Here is a 21,846-nt window from a genome sequence, read left to right on the forward strand (position 1 = left end):
TACAGCCTTTAGAGGACTCGATTCTGAAGCAGCACTTCTTTATGTGTCAGTGCTTCTAAAATGTGAGGCAGTTAATACATTCAGTCACAAAACAAACAACTTCTGGGATCTGCATTCTCTTATTTTAAAGTTAAAATGTGTCTTTAGGTTTACTTTAGGTTGTACTTCTGCAGGCCTTATCAATTATATGCCTGCATTCCTATTTGTGCATGTGTGTGTGTACGTATTGTAGAGTAGTGATGTGCAAGTCACGTGTCAATTGTTCCAAACGAATGACTCTCTTTAAGAGTCACGACTCCTCATCTCTACTAACTCGTTCACTGACTCGCCCCTCTACCCGTTACTAGCCTGCAAACTGCGAATGTGAGGCGAGACCACAGTATCAGCCTCGCCCTGTGAGAAAAACAAACACAAACGGGAAAAACAGGAGTCTGTCCCGGTCTGTACATGGTGTTTTATTTTGAAATGACCGGATGCTGTATGCTGTTTTCATGTGTGACTTCCTGTTTGGAACGATCTGCTCTGTTCAGCTTGACGCGTGCTTGAAGCGGCCTCCGTCATAAATAGACTCGACTCCGGAGGTCATGGTGCACACGGAACGCACCGGAATCGGATCCTGTGGAATTTGAGGGTCACACAAACTCGAGTTAGTGTAAAGAGTCGAACCTCCCATCTCTATTGTAGCAGAGATGTTGGAAGATACAGATGTAAGGGTTCAATGTTATGAGCCTTTATGTGGGGCTAATGATGACTATTTTGGGGGATTTGGTTTGGGAGATTGAAATAAGTTGGATGATCTGATGAGTGAAGTGTACAATCTTGGGCCCCTTTACTAGATACACCCGTACAACTTTGGGGTTGAATGGGGTGGACGACATGTTTAGGGACAGTCCATCCGACAGCTCACTTCAAAACACAAATGTGAACCTCATGGAAGCGCGACAACAGATGACCCCTAAATCACGAGGAATCATCGACTGGGTGCCGTGACTTTTGGAACCACATTTCATGACAATTAATTTGACACTTGGCCAAGATACCAAGCAACAAACATCGCTTTTTACAAGAACCAAGAATTGATTAAATAATTCCAAAAAAGCCAAATTACAGTCATTTTTTTAACCTAGTTCTGGTGTTATTTGGCCGGGTTTTTAGAAGCCTGCAGATGTTTGAATGAGACCAGAGGAATCCCGACTGGATGACTCAACTCAAATACATCACGTACAAAAAATGTGAAAACTTTGCTTTTCCTTCTTTTTCCGTCTGTTGAAGCTTTCTCTAAGTCTTCAAATCTCTCAGCCAGACTGTCATCCTGTTGACTTTCCACTGACTTCTGTTTAATTGGAAACAGTTACATCAGACTCTGTGTATTGGAACGTGTCACACACCTATAATGACACACAATAATCTAAAAGCAGCTATCAGTCACTGAATTCATTAGTATCCATCCCTCAGTGTGAAGCGATGCAGTGTTTTGCCTTAAGGCACTTTCCATTAACCTTCAGCTCGTTCAAAACACACCCATTAATGATAAAATCCTCTCAGTGCAACTTCTTATAACAAATCTATTAGTGCCCAATCCTGCATATTTCTCCAGGCACGCCCAGAGCTTAACACATTTCAGACCTGCCGTTTCTCATTACAGTAGTAAACATTACAAACTGGATGACCTGTTAACTGAAAAGCATGTAAACCTCCGCAGGGCTAAATAATTCACTCCATTAAACCTGCGACCGCTAAAAAGCTGCAGTCGGATCAAAACCTTGTCGCCTCTGACAAACAGTCCTATTCCTTCTCTTTGACTGATAACGACGTGTGTTTGAAAGTTCGTCAGAAGTTTTGATTGCATTTTATTAAACCGACACAACATCGCATTTTAAGGGGAAGTAAAAAGGAGGAGGAGGAGGCAGACAGGAGCACTTTGGTACCGTCCTTCCTCTGTGTGCCTGCCCGGGAGAAATCGAGCCGAGCAAAGCGAAAAGCAGCGGGATGTTCTGAAATGGATTAATGCTCCCACAGTTTGAGGTTAACAGCCTGTCGCTGGGCTACCTTATCAGACGGCCAAGATCAATGGCGCAAACACATCCGCTCTCTCCCAACAATCTGCAGCGTTGCCGGACACTGCACCGAGAATGAAATAAAATCATTACCCAGCAGCTCTTGGAGCTATTTTATACCCGTCTGTCTCCTGAATCTCACACGGCGTAAAGAGCAACATTCATTGACCTGTTTAGGTGAGTCTGATATTCTTGTTGGAAGACAGATATGAGAGGTGTGATGTATGTGCAAGGCCATATTACATTTCCTAGCAACAGGTACTAAAATAAAATTTACACTACGAGTTTTTATCAGTGCTTGAATTATTCCAGCTCTCACCAGCTACCAGCGTGTTAGAACTCTTTCTAACTAAGCGTTTGTACTCATAAATAGAACAGGAAGTTTAATTTCTCATTGTGTCAGGCATAATAAACACTTGAGCTTACTATGAGCAGAGGCAATGTAGAGTTTAAGATACAATATGTGTTGTATTCAGCAGCACAGCAGGTGGATAAGAGCTTGCATTACAACATTTTGTACATATAAAATCTCTATTGTCCACAGCAGGTGTGTGGATCATTTGTAAACATGGATAACCCTCATTTTTGTGTTAAAAATCATTAATAATAAATTAATTAATAATTCATGCATGGTTTGAGTGGGCCGGTGGTGCAGTGGTTAGCGCTGTTGCTAGAAGGTTCCTAGTTTAAACCCAAAGTAGGCCTTCCTGTGTGGAGTTTGCATGTTCTTTCTATGCATGCGTGGGGTCCTCCAGGCACTCCGGCGTCCTCCCGCAGTCCAAAGACATGCTCGTTAGGTTCATTGGTGACTCTAAATTGCCCGTAGGTGTGAATGTGAGCGTGAAAGTTTGTCTGTCTCTGTGTGTCAGCCCTGTGATTGACTGGTGACCAGTCCAGGTTGTACCCCGCCTCTCGCCCACTGACAGCCCCCGCGACCCTGAACAGGATAAGTGGTATAGAAAACGGATGGATGGATAGTTTGAGCCCCTTAATGTAATGCACCCTATTTTTTCCAGTTAAAGCCTTACCTTCTCTTATATTTTGTGTAATAACCATAGAATATATAAAAATATGGCCGACATGACAGCTCTCTAAAAGTGAAGCCAAACCCTCTCTATCGCCCCCTGCTGACTGGCTGCAGTATAGGTCATAAAGCCCGCCTCCTCCATGTTAACAGATGGGACATGAGTATAAATCAAAATACACGTCAAATACATTTTTCTCAAACATGGTTTCTGTCATTATAGTTAGTTCTTATCATGCTGATTTATGTTCAAGTGTTAATTTTTCTCACAAGCTTAATTTTAATTAGTTATATGATGCCACCCGCCGATCTCTACTGCGCAGACTCTGGCTCCATATGACGTCAGCATCGCAAGATCCATCTATATATACAGTCATTGGTAATAACGGTGACAACGAACAGTCATTGATGGGCCCAGGGTTAGCTAGATAGCTAAATTTCATCAGCAGTCCCTGGGCAGGAATTTAGCTTATTATCAGTAAATATTAGTGCCACTAGTTTGAGGATTATGTTGCCTCTGTATTTACCTCTCTCTGGAGTTTCCAGGTTCTTCAAGTACTCATTGTGCACCTTAAACACCTGTCACACACTGCCTACCTTTACAAGTGCAAGATGGCTTCCTTGCTGATCTGCTGTGGCCTACACAGTCGATGCACACAGACTGTGTGGCTGTGTGGAGCTGTTACTGCGCGCCCTCTCTCTCTTTACTGCCTTTTTAATGGCCATAAATAATCTAACCAGAATCCAGGCAGCAGCGGTAAGCGTCCAGTCTATTCTCATGCTGTCCCATGTATCAATACGTGCGTGAGCTAGTATCAGCATCTGCCAATTCGAGTCGGGCAGCAGAGTTTGTTTGTCAGCAGTGAGCCTATGCAGCTACATTAAGCCCCGAGAGGAGGACGTGTCTGTCAAATGCAACCTTATCTACACTTAGAGATACATTCTGTCACATTACTGAATGAGTTTGTGGCACTTTTAAAGACTGTAACGCTTCTGTTTTGATCAGACTAAAGAGTGTGAGGCAGAGGTGATTTAGTGGAGGCAGAATATGAGATTTGTAGATTTGTTTTATACATGAAAAAGTTTCCATTTTGGACATGAAATAGCAAAGAAAACGATGCATAAACTGAGGAGAAAACACCGCATAGAAAGGTTCAACTTGTGTATGCTGCATCCTTTCCTGCACAGGCGAGTTATGGTACATTTTGAAGGTAAAAATGAGTCAAATATCCCCTCAGGCTGTTTAATGGAAAAGTATCAGAGCAAGTAACACCTTCTGGCTGCACACAAATAAATGAATATCTTCACTATTGAAGAAATATCCAGACTGCAAATGTATTCAACCTTTTCTGTCGTGATGAGAAGTTTTAGCAGGAGTATTGGGACATTTCTGATCTCAAAGTAATGAAGATATCAGGGCAGGTTTGTGTGATTCCTTTGTGCCTCTCTTACCACCTTTACATTTCACACAGTGCGAGATGACATCTAAGCTCGGCTGCGAGAAGCATCCGCTCTCTCGTTTCTCTCCTTTTGCAATAATCATCACAAGAAGAGGAAGTTGAGATCCCTCAGCGCCTCTTCAGTTAGAATCAGAAGGAATCAACAGGTGATGCTGCCGGTGATGAAAGTTCATCTGGAGTGTTTTGCAGCTGCTGAGCTCCGCGTTTCCTTTCTGAAGGAGGCATTGTCGAGTCTAATTGCAGGCGAACTGATAGTTTTGTGACTTCTCTGACTTAATGCAGATTCCAGTGTAACACGGTCGCGATGCTCTTGCTGCATTGTAATAATTTTGCCTCTGCGCTTAAATCAAACTTCAGCCTGTTCTCACTTCTTATGCATCCAACACGGCTGCTTGGTCGGTGGCCCACAGCTATGACATGATGCTGAAGGTCCCTCTCTACCCGAACGTTTGGACAGATATCTCTAGCTTTTTATTGAATTTGTGTGATGTAGTATTAAAAAGAAAAAGTCAGGGGGCGACAGTCAGGGGGCGATGGACGGGGCAAACAAACGTGCAACTTACATCCAGGAGAATGAATAAGTTGACTTCTTTTTACTTCCTTCCTAAGTAACATAATGTACATAATGTTTTTTAACTACTGTAAGGTCAAACATTAGATACGTATACGTTAGAAATGTAAAAAATGTATGTAGGTTACAAAATATTTCAAGCAACTGTAGAAGTTTCGGTTTGCGTCGACCTTGGCAACCTTTGGACAAAGCAGTACGCCCTCTCTCTTCGTTTTATTTCTCTAACGCTGTGTACACACTACAAGATGATCCGCTGATCAGTCTTTCTTCCGGCACGCTCGCACAGAGCCAAGGATTTAGTTGTTGTTTCTGTTTCCATGACTCTTCCTAGCCACGCCCTGAGAGAGACCCGATGAGATGATCTCTCCAGATGTTCCTGTGGTGTGACGGATGTTAGGAGTGATTTTACTTCCCCCAGATCTGCTCAGAAGGCCGTCGTGGCCGCACCGATTTCAAATCGTAAATATTAAACATGTTCAGTATTTACAGTCTGATATCCTGCTGTGTGTGGGGAACCGAGGACAGCCGAGCACGCACTCTGTGGATCGCCACGTGGAACGAATCGGGAAGCGAGCTGACTTTCTGTAGAAACTGTTCAGTCTAGCCCTACACGAGTGAAAGTGACCCGAGAGGTTATGGTCACATTTAGAAGCGCCCCTGAACAAGCTGCTGTTTTAGATCGGTTGGAAGTGAGAACATGCTGCATGAACACCAGGGACCTTTGGGCTCTGCAGGCAGCAGGCTGATAACGTCTGAGTTGAGTGCTGTGATCACGTCTTTGTTTTCTTGACATTAATCTTGGTGTAATTGTGTTCACATCAGTAAGTGAGGCGCTGAGCGTCTCCCGGGAAATCAAACAGGGACTCAGCTGAAGCAGAGAGTTATGTGTTGTTGAAGTGGGACTTGTAGATGAAAAAAGAAAACTTTGGTAGCACAACAGTACTCCAGAAACATCTCAGATGTTGATTATTTCAAAACAAACCTTTCACAGCCTCAAGATGCACGTACAGTGAACACATCTTTGCTCTCACACTCAGTAAAAGAGGCATAAATCCAATGAATATAAATGTGAACAGTCAGTGCTTGACATGCAAAGACAAGGATCCCATACAGTCTATGCATTTTATGAGTTTGTTATTATCCAGTATAGCTTTCATAGAGACCGTCCTCCCTGTAAGAGTGACATAAGTTAAAGTTCAAAGCCCTTTTGTTGGCAGTTTACTAGAAATGTGAAGGGAGCAAAAAAGGAAGTGACATTATAAAGATAAGAGAAGTGTGGAGGTCTGGTGGACGGATCGGTCAACCTAGATTTTAAATGAACAAAAGAGGCGACTTCCTGACAGTGAAAGGCTGACTTATAATACTGATACGTCCATATTGTTCAGTGTGCAACACAAAGATTTACTCTGTCCGTGTAAAAAGCAGTGAAATTCAAGAACTACATCAGGTTGCATTTTGCAGTATGCAAGCAAGCATGGTTTGTGGTTTTTTGTCTAAATCTGAACCACAATGTGCAAATGGTGTTTTGTATCTCCAAGGCAAAACTTTATTCTTCAATAGTAATCAAATCTGTGCTATGAACTGTAACAGATGAGCAAGAGGGTAAAAGTTCAAGGGGCAGTGTAATAATAAAGTCCACCTACTGCATGTTAAGGAGGGAAACTGCAGCACAGACTGTCGTTAAAAGCTGGAAAATGATTTTAGTTTTTTAACCTCGATGGCTCCTTAACCTGAACTACAGGGCCTCACATAGGACTTTCCACTTTTTACAGTGTTACAACTGGAATTCAAACAAACTTTTTTGGGCTTTTTACTGATTATTAATAAACTTTATTTGTACAGCACCTTTTAAAACACACAGTTACAAAGAGTTTACATACGAGAGAGAGTGCACAAGGAAAGTGCTGCACAGACAGACAGGCAGAAATACAACACATACATATCCGTGAAACAAGCATACATTCATACACATGCAAGCATAATGCACAGACAGACTGTGAAGCTTGCAGCCGTTAAAAACTGACCACAGATTCGGCAGACCTAATGTTCTGACAGTTTAGAGGCAACTTCAAATGCACGATCACCTCTGGATTTGAGGAGTCATCGAGGAACTGATACAAGGCCTTGATCGCAGGAATGGAGAGGCCGGCCGCTAGAGCAAGGACTCAATAGTTCTGCTATGTACGCTGGAGCCAGGACGTGCAGGGCCTTGTATGTAATTAATAACAGTTTGAAATTAATCCTGTTCTTCTGATTAACAAACTTAAGCAGTCATAAAAGCAGACATCTGATGGATGAACAAGTTAAGGTGAAGGCAAACTACTCAAAGCTTCTCATATTTGCACCTGTAATATCGTTATCCCCTTCTTTATCATTATAGACTACTTTGTGTCGCCTCATTGCAGACAACGCAGATCATTTTCATTTGCAGGTGTAATGGGACAACATATGGCAAAGTTCAAGTGAATAGGCAGTAATATTCCTCACCACAATGACTGTGACCTCATGCCATTGTTGATGCAGTGAGAGGCAGAGTAATGAGTGAAGACATGCAGACAGCTTCATGAAGCTGCTTCCTCCTCTGGACTCTGGAAGCTGGTTCTGTTAAGCTTTTAAGTTTTATTCACACATATCACTAACAAGACTCATCTACTCGCTGCATTCACTTCTGACCTGATTAACAACATATAGATTTATTCTTCCTCCCTTTGTTGTCACTGGCCCTGTCCAGACAATGTTCATACTTTCTAACACTTAATGAAGTACCTGTTTGAACCTGGACCGTGCTCTTTTCTTAAACAAAGTCGTTCCTGTGTCTAAAGCTGACCAAAGGATTGCAGTGGCCCATCAAAACACTTAATCCAGAGGCATTAGATCAGAAAATGCTTTGTTTGTTCTCCTAGAGGGCACGGACAAATGATTCAGAGGTTTCAGTAGGAAGACAAAAGGGCTGGAGGTGATGCTGTGTCCATATCACAGTGTAAGACATGAGAAGATAAATCCAATATGTCCAGGGAAAGGTCAGCAAACTGTGCTGCTGATTTTTCATTTTGCAGGGTTTCATGTTTGAGCCCGGCAGCTTGAATGCAAACGCCTGCAGGGACCGGCTTCACAGAGTTTTAGATCGCCGGTGAGATAGATCTTGAGATGGATTCCAGATCTTGATTGGTTTCATTACAGTAGAAAAATTGACTTGCAGACATTTCAAACCTGAGACTGGTAGTGTAATCCATCACAGCGAACCTTTTCTCACCTCTAACCCATTTATTTACTGTCAAAGTTACAACGCTGGCGTGCGGCTGTGAAGCTCAGAGGTCTGTGAACAGCTCCTTCTGTAAAACTGTCGAGTAGCTGCAGCAACAATGAAAATAAGATCTTTATTGTGACGGGACAGTCTGCCAAGTGTCTGCGAGTTATTGTTATAAACCAAATGGAAACCAGTGGCTGCCTGCAGGTGGAAAACCAGTCTGTAATGGTATGTAAATCCTCCATCTGTATGGCCCCTTTAAGGTTATAGACGTGCAGCACAGCAGATGTTTTTGTTTGTAGCTTGATGATATTACTGAGAATAGACATTATTTAATTATGCACAGAATGTATTTGCAAACGCTGTTATAGAACATGAAGCAAAATGATGCATTCTGTCGCGTCCTCGTATTAAAGAGCGTGAAACATTCATCTTTGCCGTATTAGCAGCTCATTGTGGAAACAACGATCTCTGCTGACATGTTGGATTTGATTAAGATCATCTGTGTCTGAGTCGGATTCTTTTGTGCACACTTTAATTATGCATAAAATATATTTCCCAGCCCTGCTGTTGAAAATGAAAACACAAAGATCCCTCTCATACTGCCCGCACTAACAAGTAAATTATGGTACTAATACTTTTCAAACATAAGAAGCTCATTCTGGATTTTCTAAATGTGCTCATATGTTTATAAAAACACAGACAATTGGAAACCAGCTGCTGCCCGCCTGAGCGATTGCTCGGTCGATTTGCCCTGTCCAACATCAGGACGATCAGACCCTACCTGTCAGAGCATGCAACACAACTGCTGGTACAGGCTCTCCTGATATCATGCATTGATTACTGCGACTCCCAACTGGCAGGCCTTCCTGCATGCACATTCAAACCTCTGCAGATGATCCAGAACGCAGCAGCGCGACTGGTCTTCAATCAACCCAGAACAGGACACGTCACTCCACTGCTCATATCCCTCCACTGGCTCCCAGTCGCCGCTCGCATCAAATTCAAACCCTGCTGCTCGCTTACAAAACAGCAACAAAAATGGCTCCTGCCTACCCGAACACCCTGAACATGCAAACACACAGGAGCGACCACTACGTCTGTTTGAACCAGGAACCTTCTAGCGAGTGTGAGGAGACAGCGCGAACCACTGCACCACCGCCCTGCAGCTGCTTCGTACCAAATAAGCTATAAATGGAAAGAATAGCTAAATAAGTGATTTAATAAACCACTCAATAACAGCAGCGTTCAGTAAAATACAAAAAAAAACAGGAAACACTGTCAGAAATCAATTTACCAAGAAGAAGAAGGAGACACCAGAGACAGAGTGAGAGAGAAGTGAAAACTCTCACATGCAAGTAAAACAGACTCATAAATAAAGTCAGACTAAAAAGGAAAATGTGATAAATAAGACCGGCTTCAGGACGAGTTATTTCCTGAAGGAAGGAGTCCGGCCAAAAAGAAAAGGTCATCTGGGAGTACACAGCAGTGGGATCGTGTAAAGGTTACCTCCATCAAGCTCCATCAAATATTAATGACATCAGAGCCCCTGACAGGACCCCCCAGCACACAAACAAGTCCATTTAGCACAGAGGGGTGCTTTAAGAAGCCACAAACGCTGCGATGTAACACTTTGTTGTTGCTCTGCTTCGAGCTGATCCTTCCTGTTACAGTCTCACTTCTGTTTGTCGGACTCCAGCCTGGGCTCTCCTCTGCGGCCGCTCTGTGAGGTGGTTCTACCTGCTCCCGTCCTGGATTTCTTTCAAAGGTCACAGGCAGGTGGACTGCGACGTCTTGCCCTTATATTTCTACTATTTTGTCTTAACTTATCGATCCAGTTACACCAACAAGAGGAGCACAAAGGTTACAGTGGAGTGTGTTATCTCTGCACACGCTGCCTTATTACCCATGCAGCTGGTCTTATAATACCTGGCAGTAAGAGGAGCCAAAGCTAATATATAACTGGGGAAATATGCCCATAAATAAACCCTGTGTTGCCTTTACTATGATGGAATATTGGCAGTGCTCCTCGCAGAAATCAGCTGAAACGGTGAAACTATTTCTCTTATTCTCTCCAAAAATGGATATTTTACCTCAGAGGGGGCAGGAAGGTAAACAATCCAATAAAAGATGAAAACACAGATCCATCTTTTTCCTGGCAAGGCACAAAACAAGGTACTGCTGTTTACCTCCTCCCAAAGTTTCTTATGACTTACTGTAACCTGAGATAAAGACTTTTATCTGTGCAGTGTTAGGATAAAGAGATGCAGCGAGGCAGGTACAGGTGCAGGCCAGATGTTGGTGCAGAATGTAAAGAGATGCTAACAGTGTTTCCGGCTGTTTGTCCTTGATGTCAGTGTTTCTGACACTGAAAATCTGTTGTTTATCTGTTTATGATCAAATTTTCATGTCATTAAATCATCTATGGTGCTAAACATTTTCAACAGTGGTTCCAACGTTTATTCCTCCCCCATCCTGTGCTGCACATAAGTAACAAAACTACGGTGGCCGACAAGGACAATCGCGCTGCTGCGGCCAAAACGGCTTCAAATTCAGAAATGACGCATATTCAAAAACACGTTGCAAATGAAAAAAACAACGTGCTGCGAGAAGCCGAAACAAATAGCATTAACATCAAACACGCTGCAAATACAGAAACAATGCAAAGTCCAAAACACATGCAAAAGAAAAACGCTGCAAATTCAGTCATCACAACAGAAGTCCTCCCAGCCTGCAGGGGGCGCTCAGTGTAACAGGTTAATGATTGATGGGAGAGAGAAGGAGACGAGGCAGTGAATTTATAAATGATCAGACTTTGCAACGTTAGATGACACCGGGGCGGAGTGTCTCTGTTGTTCATGTACCACTGACTGCTGTGCAAAAACACAACTTTAAAACATGAGCAAAGAAATCGCACAACTTTGGCCCTTATAGGCCACCTTAACAACCCTATCCTTCTCTCTCTCTCTCTCTCTCACTCTCGATCTATCACCTGAGTACGCGGAGCAAGGAGTCTGTAGGTGCTCGACACCATCTGTCAGAGACAACAAAACAGTGACTAGTGAACTAGTGACGCTTTGGCAACAACATGTTTTTGTTCATGCCAATAAAGCAATTTGAATTTGAATTTGAATTTGACTATCATCCTCTCCTCCAAGAGCTGATGTTAGACAGACCATCTTCTGACCAATCCGCTCCCACAAACTCCTCTTTCTTTCTTTATCGTGATCTTTCTGTCTGCCATGCATCGTACAGCTCGGGAACAAGCCTTTCCTTCATTGTATTTGCAGCGTAACAAGTCCCTATCCATGCGATCAGTTGCCTGAGAAAAGGCAACAGGAAGGCAACAGCACCTGTCTGAAAAACTCAGAGATTTTCAACCAGAAGTGCCAAGACAAAGCACTCTGAAAAAGACCTTACATGGACACGGGCCCTCAGGTCTCATATTGGAAGAATATTCTGTCGTTGCCTTGCTTCAAGTGCTGACAGCATTCAGACTGCATGCGAATCAGGAGAAGCTTAATTTGTTGCTTGAGGCTCTCTATTTAGAGGTTTCTGGGTTTTTTTGCAAAGTGCTCACATTTGGAGCTGAGGTGCATCGTGTCTGAATTAGAAACGGTTTAATATTGAACTGTTGCACTGGCACGCAGTCTTTTTCCTGCTTGTAGGTAGGTGTTAAGAACACATCATGATTTTCTGAATAACAAATTTCTGTATAATAACAACGTGCTGCTGAAATTCGCAGGGCCTCTTCTGACAGCAAAGCAGCAGGTAGGCTGTCTAAAGACGTCTAAATAAAAAACATGATGACTTGTTCTGAGTCAGAGAAATCACTTTGCGAGAAGCCTTTTCCTGCCTCGTGCTCTTTGGAGTCAAAAGGTCAGAAAAGTTGCTATTTTCTTCAAGAGGTGAAACATTCGCTCAAAGATTTAAACTCCTCTTCACAAACGGAAAATGTGTGAATTCTGCTTTTGCTGCTTTTATGTCCTGAACTCCTTCAACACATCGCGATGAACCCTGTCGACCCACACAGTCCTGCAGATGCCCTCATCTTCCTTCAGCTTTGATCCTTCGCTTAATAATAGATCGTGGACGGCTAGTCAAGTCTTCCTCTTGCTCTGGGGGGCCTCGGAGGCCTCCAGGTACAAGGCTACTGTACTGCACCTGTCTTTATAAACCACACAAACCGGGGAAACCGGCTTCCCTGCCCACGGCTACTCGCTGTGCTTTCCTGTTTGTAACAGCTTATGCAGGCGAGTCGGAGGTTCACACAGTCACACGGGGGGGCTGAGGAAGGAGAAATTCAGCAGTTAATTTCCATGTGAAGAAAATGAAGCGAGAAAAAATAACCAGAAGGAATTGCTTTATGTAATCTTTTATGTCTGAGTCTGCATCCTCAATTTATGAGGCTGTAAACAGTATGCGCATATTTCATCACTGCGAGGCGAGCGTGTGTGGGTGTGTATGCATGTGGTGGAGAGGAGGGGACGGGAGTGTAATAGCGCCACAATATTAAAATGTGAATAATGCATATAATCCACCTTTTCAGTGAGAAATAAGACGGGTCCATTAAAAAGCTGCAACTGAAATTGATGATATGAATCAGACTTGCAGCAGAGCAGCAGCAGCGTGAGGGCTCCGTGAGGAGTTAGGTGAAGGTATTGAGCTGCAGTTGAACATGCACTGATCAACTCACTCTATCTGGGAGAGCTACAGACTTGGTGGAGAACAGGAGAAAGTGAAGAAGTGTTTATTAACAAACATGCAAGTTAAGTGAGTGTTAAGTGATTATAAAAAAGAAGATACAGCAAGGACAAAATCACGATACTGAACCTGTGTGGTGAAAAGCAAACGTGTCGGGATCACTGTTTACAGACGTGCAGGTGTGTTTATGTCTGCTGGTGTTAAAGGACAGTTTCACATGTCTTCCTCTTAACCACGACTTATGTGCAGCTGTGAAATGTATCTAATAAGGATTAGAGGAGAACACAGATCTGCAGATGTAGTTTCCTTTAGTTCACACCGCTTTGTACTGGAAAGTTTTAGGGCCAGACAAAATATAGAGGAGGTTTTTTGTCCGATTTTTATGGTGAGAATAAAATTGAAAATGTTCAGAATAAAAAACTTTGAATTAAAAATGATCTTCCTCCTCTGGTTTATTTTTTATTCATGGCACGATTACTGAAAGTTTCATTTGTTCTTGACATTTGGACTCTATCCTTGCATGTCTTTATTACTATCTCCACCAGGTGGCGCCAGTCAGAGATGTTCAATTCTTACACGTGGTGGATTTTAAATCCTTAAAACACTATAAAACAAATGTTCTGCGCTCTTACATTCGCTGTGATGCTTTAATATATTCTTTTGTATATAATTCTTTTCATATTGCTGTTAATTTATGTGTTTCATACCATTAAGAGGTCCCTTTAATGTGCAAGTGCTGGGGACTAAATGTTCAGACATTTATGTAAAGCTAATATAAGGCTGAAAGTGACTAATTAAGGCCAGAAAAACAGGCTGAACGTTTAAACCAAGCCTGTGTTCATGTTCATATGGACACCGTACAGTTCAGTTATGACAGACTTAAGGACTTGTGAACCTCTCTTTTCAGGGACATGTGTGCTTTTAGATTTCTAGTGATTTACACAGAATTAAAACACATTTTTATTAACTCTGCAGACTTTGTAAGCACTAATTCTTTGGTTTTCACACAGTGGTTTGGCTTTAGCATGTGGATGATTCACAAAAGGCACTAAATGGATCCAACATTCAGCTGAGGAGTGAAAATCTATTAAGCTTCAGAGTGTTGCTGCCATGGAAATGAAAAAGAGATATATGGACCAGTTATCTCGGAGATGTGCACGTATGTCATGTGCGCGTGCACGTGTGTGCATGCCCACGCTGGATATCAATTTGTCTGGGAAGACAGCACTGACGTATTGATGCATGAGTTAAGGTAAAGGGTGCACCATGGGAGAACAGAAGCAACTTCCTGTTTACATGCGAATCAATACTGTTACAAGTCTAAACGGTGAGAAACGTCCAGGTCGCACAGGGGAGGAGGGATCCTGCATGAGGATGCATATAGCAGGAGAGAGGAGGCGTGGATGTGTGTGAGTACATGGTGAGGTATGTTCAGAAATAGATGCGGGTAGAAAAAGGGAGAGAACAGTGTGCTCTTTGGCATCCTGAGCACTCACTGATGATGTGAGATAACTTTAAAGACATAAAACAACGCAGTGCGCGCTGAGCTGCACGACAGACCAGACAGAGTGGGGACAGGTAAATTATTACAATATATACAGGCCTGTTAGGAAGCTTTATGCTGCTAAAACCCATCAACTTTTTATCACATTATTTCAGAGGCGACATCGGCTTCTCTAATTAACTGCCAAAAACATCAACAAGAACCTCCGCCGGTCTCAGGAAGTGATTCAATAGCTGTAAGTAACAGTGGCGTTACAGTGTGCTGTCATCCAGGTAGAAGCTCTCACTTTAATATTCTGCTACAGAGAGCTTTGCTGAGCATGCAAGCTTTTTCATCCCTGATCTACATTCATATTATGCACGCCGTGGGTTCCGCACAAACTCAGATTTCTCTCCTTGCACGGCGAGCAGCAGAATCTGAGGAGTTGCTCAGAGCGCTTAGGGTGAACCCTGTGGAGCTAATTTAACATGTTTTGTTTGCGTTCAGTCTTTCTCATCAAAATTCACTTTGTGTATCATTAGGCCTAACAAACATCATGACTCCTCCGTCCCCCAACTGGCCTTCACTCGCTCTCTGAGCAGCCGCTGCAGCTCGTTTTAATGGTGCAGATGGAACCGATCAGATGTGTTCAACGTCAAAACAAGCTCGAGTCTTGTTTGTGTCTTCTCTCGGTGCGAGCAGATGTGAAACCTTGAAAAGACTCGGTACGGTTCACGCAGCAGTGTGGTGTAAAGATACAAAGTCGTTTGGCATTGTTGATTTTAAAAATTCAAGGTTCTCGTTCTCATTTTTCTTTAACAGTCAATGCAAAAGGTTTCAGGTCAGTACATTTAAAAAGCTGCCAGTAATCAGGCGCTGGTTTAGCAGTTGGTAGCAGGCGCCCCGTATACTCAGGCTACAGTCCTCCACGCAGCAGTCACAGGTTCAGCTCCCTGCATGTCATTTTCTCTTCTCCCAATATTTCCTGTGTCTCTTCAGCTGTCCTTTCTAATAAAGGCTAAATAGCCAAAGCTGCCTCCTACTCTCCTGCATACTCCTTTGTTACCTATCCTATCTGACCCTCTCGATGTCTGTATGCTTTGTCATTGCACAGGATGCCCCAGACAGGTAAATGTGAAATACTAAGATTAGGCTCAAACTTCAACTATTTTCTTCCCCTCCTGCTGTTTTTACTGCGACTCTGACACTCTGTTAAAGTGACACTGGTTTTGTTTCTAGCTCATCTTAGTTAACTAAAGTTAAGTTACAATTAAATTGAATGAGCCTGGGTTGTGTTACAGCCATAGACTGTCTGTAAGTGCCTGTAAACCCGCATTCTTTCTCACGGCCAGCAGGGGGAGTATGTGAGTTGATTTTACCGCAATTAAGATTTCCTGGAGAGTTTATGCTCCCAATTGCTAATTTAAAGTCTTTTGCAAAACAGCATGATGTTGATTTTTATAATTATGGTCTCATTTAGAGTAAAAGAGATGATAAGCAGGGTAATCATTCAGCTGCAGCTCCCTGTGCTTGATAAGTGGCTACCACCGCAACCTGTCACCAGGATAGAGGTGCTGCAGTATACAGTATATACCCAGTGTTACAGCTGTCTGTGTTCCCTGCACTGTTTTCCCCTTTGCAGCCCGAGGCAACACATTTTGTTCAGGATTTACTGCAGTCTGGATTAAGCCACATAATTATTAAAGCCCTGGTGGTCAAACACCCGATTTTTGGCTTAATGGGAAAGGCTGCAATCGGCATTCAGACCCCGCTCAAATGACTCTGCAGGAAACCCGGGTCGACACACAGCCTTGGTAAGAAACACTTGTGCTAGTCATTTTTAATGCCAAGTACAATTATTGCACATTGCACTTTATTTACTTTATTTCAATGAATGAAATATGTTGTGATTTTTCAAGGTAAACTTCGCTGTTTTTTATGTGGCGTGTGATGGTGTTACAGATCAGTTTTTCATCGTCTTCAGTGTGGGGGTGTTACGGCCGTATGTGTTCTGCTGTCTCTTCCCAAACAGAGGTTTTTTCGAGTGGGGCCTGCTGTGGTTCTGCCACTCAGTCAGGGATTTCTGTGTCCGTCTGTTTTGTTGCTTTTGTTCTTGGTGAGCTTTATTTAATTACTTAGGTCTTAGTGTTTGAATTAATAATAAATCCCGTGTGTTTGAGCGCGTTTCATGTCGTTAATTATGGGTCGGATTGTGGAGTGTTGCTCGCCCCACGGGGCCGTCGAAATATGGTCAAATTGTGTCTAATGTGATCACTTCCACACTCAAGGCTTCATGAGGAACAGTCTATGGTTACAACTTCCTTTCACTGTAGATTCACTGATACATTTGCTGATTTGCTGTAACAGGGGATTAGAAGTAACTGACACAAAAAAAGAGCTCCTAAAGAAGGAGGGATGCAGCTTTTCTCCTGAGCAACACAACGACTGATTGCAGCGAATAAGAGATAAAATATGCAGTGAAATATAAAATAAAGTCAAATCCTCAGTTTATCTGAGCACAAAACAAGCAAACACTAATATATTAGCTTAAAGATTTGCCTTAAGAACAGCAGAATATTTAGTTACTGTAGATCTCCTTTGCTAACACCACTGTTTTTAATCTGTGTGATTCTGATCATCAGCCTGGATTAATGCTCTCAATCACTTGTGTGTTTCGGTAAGAACAAGCTGGGATGACACCGAAGCATCAATTAGTCATGTAAATGTCTTCGTCTTTATTTAGTGTGGGATACGATACCTCCATTCTGAGCGGCGCTGGTTTAAATGAAGGCTTAAAATCAAATGAGAGGAATGGGGAATCTCCTCTGATGGTATCCACACAGCTGCGGATAAAATATTAAACAGGGACCTGCGGGGCACTGCGGCTATCTGATTGGCAATAAAACCCACTTGAACAATTTGAAACGGAGCTAATTAAGACAATGAGGCATGGCAGGAGGGGAGACACAAAGGGAGAGCTAAAGGAAGGCTGATGGCGTGTGATCAGGTTGCATTATATTTCCTTTATTGCCTCTGATTTCATCTTATAGAAAAAACAATACGCCACGTCTCCCCTCCTGCTCCGCACGCCTCGCCATCTGTTGTTTTTCTGACTGAATTGTTCTCTCGTGTTGCACAGCGCCTCAGAGAGTCTAACTGTACCTCAATTTCTGCAGAGATGAAAAAAATGAAATGAACAAAATACCTATTTCTACACAGGTACAGTTTCTCTCGGCCCAGATTGGAATGAGTCTATCTCTGGCCCTCGCAGAAAATGTAATCACACTTGAAGAAAAAAGAAAAGCGGCCGACTTTGGCCCCGGGTGTTGTCGAAGTCGGGATGAAAGTAGATAGATAGAGCAGAAAATCTAAGCCCTGTCAGTGAAGGCATCAACAAAGTCCTTCCCTCAGTTGCTTCCTCTCAGGCCTTTGATTTGCTTTCATAAATGTTAATAAAATACAGAGTGCTCAGGGTAGAGTTTAGGAATTACAAATTGCTGAGCTCATTTGCAGGCATCCTCGTGGGACTTCTTGGACCGCAGCACCTTGACACATTCCCTTGAGGGCTCGAAAGGGAAGGAATGAGAGTCGTGCAAGAATGTAAATTGACTGGAGGGAGAGGCTGCCAAGCGAGCGCGCAGATGGTTGTGTCAAGCTGGCGAGGGATGGTGGTGGAGGAGGGGGAAGAGGGGGGGATGCACGTGGATGTCTTTGGCACACTGCAAGCATCTGGCAGTGGTGGCACAGGAAAAACGTGCATCCCCGCATCCCCGCCACCATCCTCGTCACTGAAGACAGCCCCACATAGCCCTGATATATTTGGGTTTATCTCGCCGCACAGCATCCAGTTGGACAATAGGGAAGCAGAAATCAAGCCTGTGTGTCCTCTCGCCGTTCTAATCTCATCCCATGGCCGGCAGTGTTAATGCAGGCCTGAGTGGTCACAGGCAAAAAGACGTCGCTGCAGTAAATTAGATGGTTTGTTTAAGATGGAAACTTTACTACAGCGGTGAGTCCTGTTCTTCAATGAAGTGATGAAGTTGTACACAGTGAGCTCCCCTGTGGCAGCAGCTTACACACATTACTGCTCGTCTTTGTCTCGCAGGCCTTGCTGGATGTAGTGACAGAACGACCTTTCCTTGTCTGAAATACACAAAAGGTGGGAAAGCAAAATGCTGTAGATGAATGCAAACAAATGCATTCATCAAATACAATTAGTTAACACAATCTAGTGGGTTAATTTAAAGCTCCTTGAAACTGCTACTCCTCAAATTCTGTACCATTTACTATTATTTATACACAGCTAGAGTTACTACTTAATCTGGAGATAAATGCTTGATATTGAACATCTACAATAACTAATGTGCAATTTTAATAATTCAATTATGCAATTAAGAATGTATAACGGAGGGCCTTCATATGACCAGGGACCAAGTAGGAGAAAGAATCGGTAAAGTCGGCTGTTATTGTTTTCTTTGCTACTATTAAATGTGGGAATTATCAGGCTCTGCTGCACTGATAACCTGTCTTTGATTGAACACCTAGACAGAAAAATCTTGGCTTACAGTCAGGCTGTTTGCCGTCATAAAATTCAGCTGTTATAACTGCAAGTAAAAACAGATTTTTATTAGGTAGCTAAAGTTCAACAAATGAATGGAACAAAGTTAAATCTCTAACTGCTTATCCTGTTCAGGGTCACAGGGGGGCTGGAGCCTATCCCAGCTGCCATTGGGCGAGAGGTTGGGTACAACTGGGCTGCATGCCAGTCAAACACAGGGCTGACACACAGAGACAACCTTTCACGCTCACACTCACACCTACGGGTGATTTAGAGTCACCAGTGAACCTAACGAGCATGTCTTTGGACTGTGGGAGGAAGCCGGAGTACTCAGAAGGAACCCACGCATGCACGGGGAGAACATGCAGACTCCACAGAAAGTTTGAACCACCACTTGAACTCTGAGCCTTCTAGCTGTGAGGCGGCACCACTGTGCAGTAAGCACTTTTCCTTTTAATACTTTGCTGCTAATACTTCTGTAGCTACTTTTTCTTTTGTACCAAATCAAATATAGGTCTGCTATTGGCCGACATCTTGTTTTAAAGTGCGTTCAGACCGGACTTTTGGACTTAACTCCCCAAGTCCGGTTCGTTTGGACAGGTGAGAACACGCATTCCAACTCTGGTGCAGACCCAAGCACCGTACCATGCTCCGCCAGAAACAACGGGACTCGGTCCGTTTCCAAACAAATGACAGTCCGGTTCGATTCAGGTGAGAACATAACCAGACTTAAAGTAGGACCTAATACAGGAAGCAAACCAAAACACAGTGCATTGTGGGTTGTTAACAGGTGCTGACACTTGCAGAGACAGCCACGCAACCAGGCAGCAAGATGAGTAGAGGACAGACGTGGTGGAGCGACGAGGTGACCAAGCACACGGAGGTATTCACATTTATCAAATCAAGTTTTATTTGTATGGTGCCAACTTATAACCAAAGTTATCTCAAGACACTTTACAAAAAGATCCGGTTTAGACCGTACTCTTTTTTCAGAGAGAGACCCAACATGACTCCACCATGAGTAGCACTTAGCAACATTCAGCACACTGTCGAGGAAAAACTTCCTTTTAAGAGGCAGAAACCTCGAGCAGAACAGCCATCTGCTTCGACTGGATGGGCCGAAGGGAGACAGAGGGAGATGCATTCAAACTGTTGAAAAACTAAAGGAGACTGGAACCGATCCAACTGTGGAACAATGTCGGTAAGAGGTAAAAAAAAGTCTGCGAATCTCTCTCTTCTTGTTCTCTCTTTGTTTACTTCAGGGAGTTTTCTCACGTGGAAATTCTGACCAATCAGAGAGCAGTTTCCTCGCGCAGCAAAACTTTTGGTCCGCTGGTAAAAGCTGCTGTATGAACACAAACCTTGGTCTTTGATTCGGACCAAACAAACAGACTTCAGGTGAGAAGGCGGCCTTAGTGACTGAGGTATGAACTAAACGGACAGTCAGTCTGATTAGCAACTTCTTTAGTAGCATTTTTATGTATATTTCGTTGTTGGTTCTTCCACTAAGAGTTAAGATCTGAATATTTTCTTCCACCACTGTTTTGGAGACACACGATCACAGTTAGAGACAAAGAGACTAAAGAGATGCAGAAAGAGAAAATAGATACACATACAAAAACACTTGAAGTGCAGATATGGAGAAGCAGCCAGTGGGAAGCATGAGTCACACTCCCTCTCATGTTGAACACAGAGAAAACACTGCTCAGCGCTTTCATGCCCCCTGTGTCTGCGCTCTTCCTCTCCCTCTGCTAAAAAACTCATTAGGATGCAAAATCACTGAAAGGAAACATCCACAGACCCGAAGTGTTTCAGTCCTGCCTAACGTAGCATGTTACTTAAGTTATATCAAACTTAACTCTTGTTCTCCGGCTCAGCAGCAGCCGTATGAGAGGTAGTTTCCAGTTTGAGCTCTGTGTTGTGTTTAGCCTAGCTTAGCAAAAAGCTAGCTCTGCCCTCTCAAAAGGTGCCCTCCAACTCCTCCAAAGCTGTAACATGGCGTCCTGTAGCTTTTGCATTAAACAACTGAGGAAACAAGACATTGTGGTTTGACAAGAAGCAGGTGTCTCTGGTATTGCAACTCTTGACGACTACTGACAAACAACTGCTGGGTTTAAGCCCAAGAAACACAAAACCAACATCAAAGAACAATGAAGGCCGATTTTTACATCCCCCCGTGTCACTTGTGTCCATGCCAAGAAGCTGCACTTGAACACACCTTAAAGACCACAACCGAAAGCAAACTAGCACACTGCTCTGCACCTTTTTAAGAGGAATTAACTCTCCACATCAGCAGGTGGCGGTAGTCACCAATGTATTCGCAAGTGAAAAACTGGAATAACACTGTTATGATACAGCAGAGTTTGCCGTCCATTTTTACACCAATCTGGCTCACCAGTTAGACAGTTTTGCAAAACACTGTATCTACTCTGAGTGTAGAATATGTCTAAAAACAGGTTACGAATGGCTCTGGTGTTTTCAGACCTGTCTTGCTCATAGAAGAAGAAAATACTAGTTTTATGCCTGCTTTCCACAAGCGCCACCAACGGATGGAAATGTTAAGGGGATCAGCCATTGGACTGGCATGTCAGGGCCTTTAGAGGGTTCCCGGTTCAAATTCCAGTTCGGAAGTAGCAGGCCTTTCTGTGTGGAGTTTGCATTGTCTCCCCGTGCATGCGTGGGTTCCCTCTGGGTACTCCGGCTTCCTCCCACAGTCCAAAGACATGCTCGTTAGGTTCATTG

Source organism: Semicossyphus pulcher, unplaced genomic scaffold (assembly GCF_022749685.1).
Source record: "Semicossyphus pulcher isolate SPU_LCO1_2020_fin unplaced genomic scaffold, fSemPul1.0.p SCAF_9, whole genome shotgun sequence".
NCBI lineage: Eukaryota > Metazoa > Chordata > Actinopteri > Labriformes > Labridae > Semicossyphus > Semicossyphus pulcher.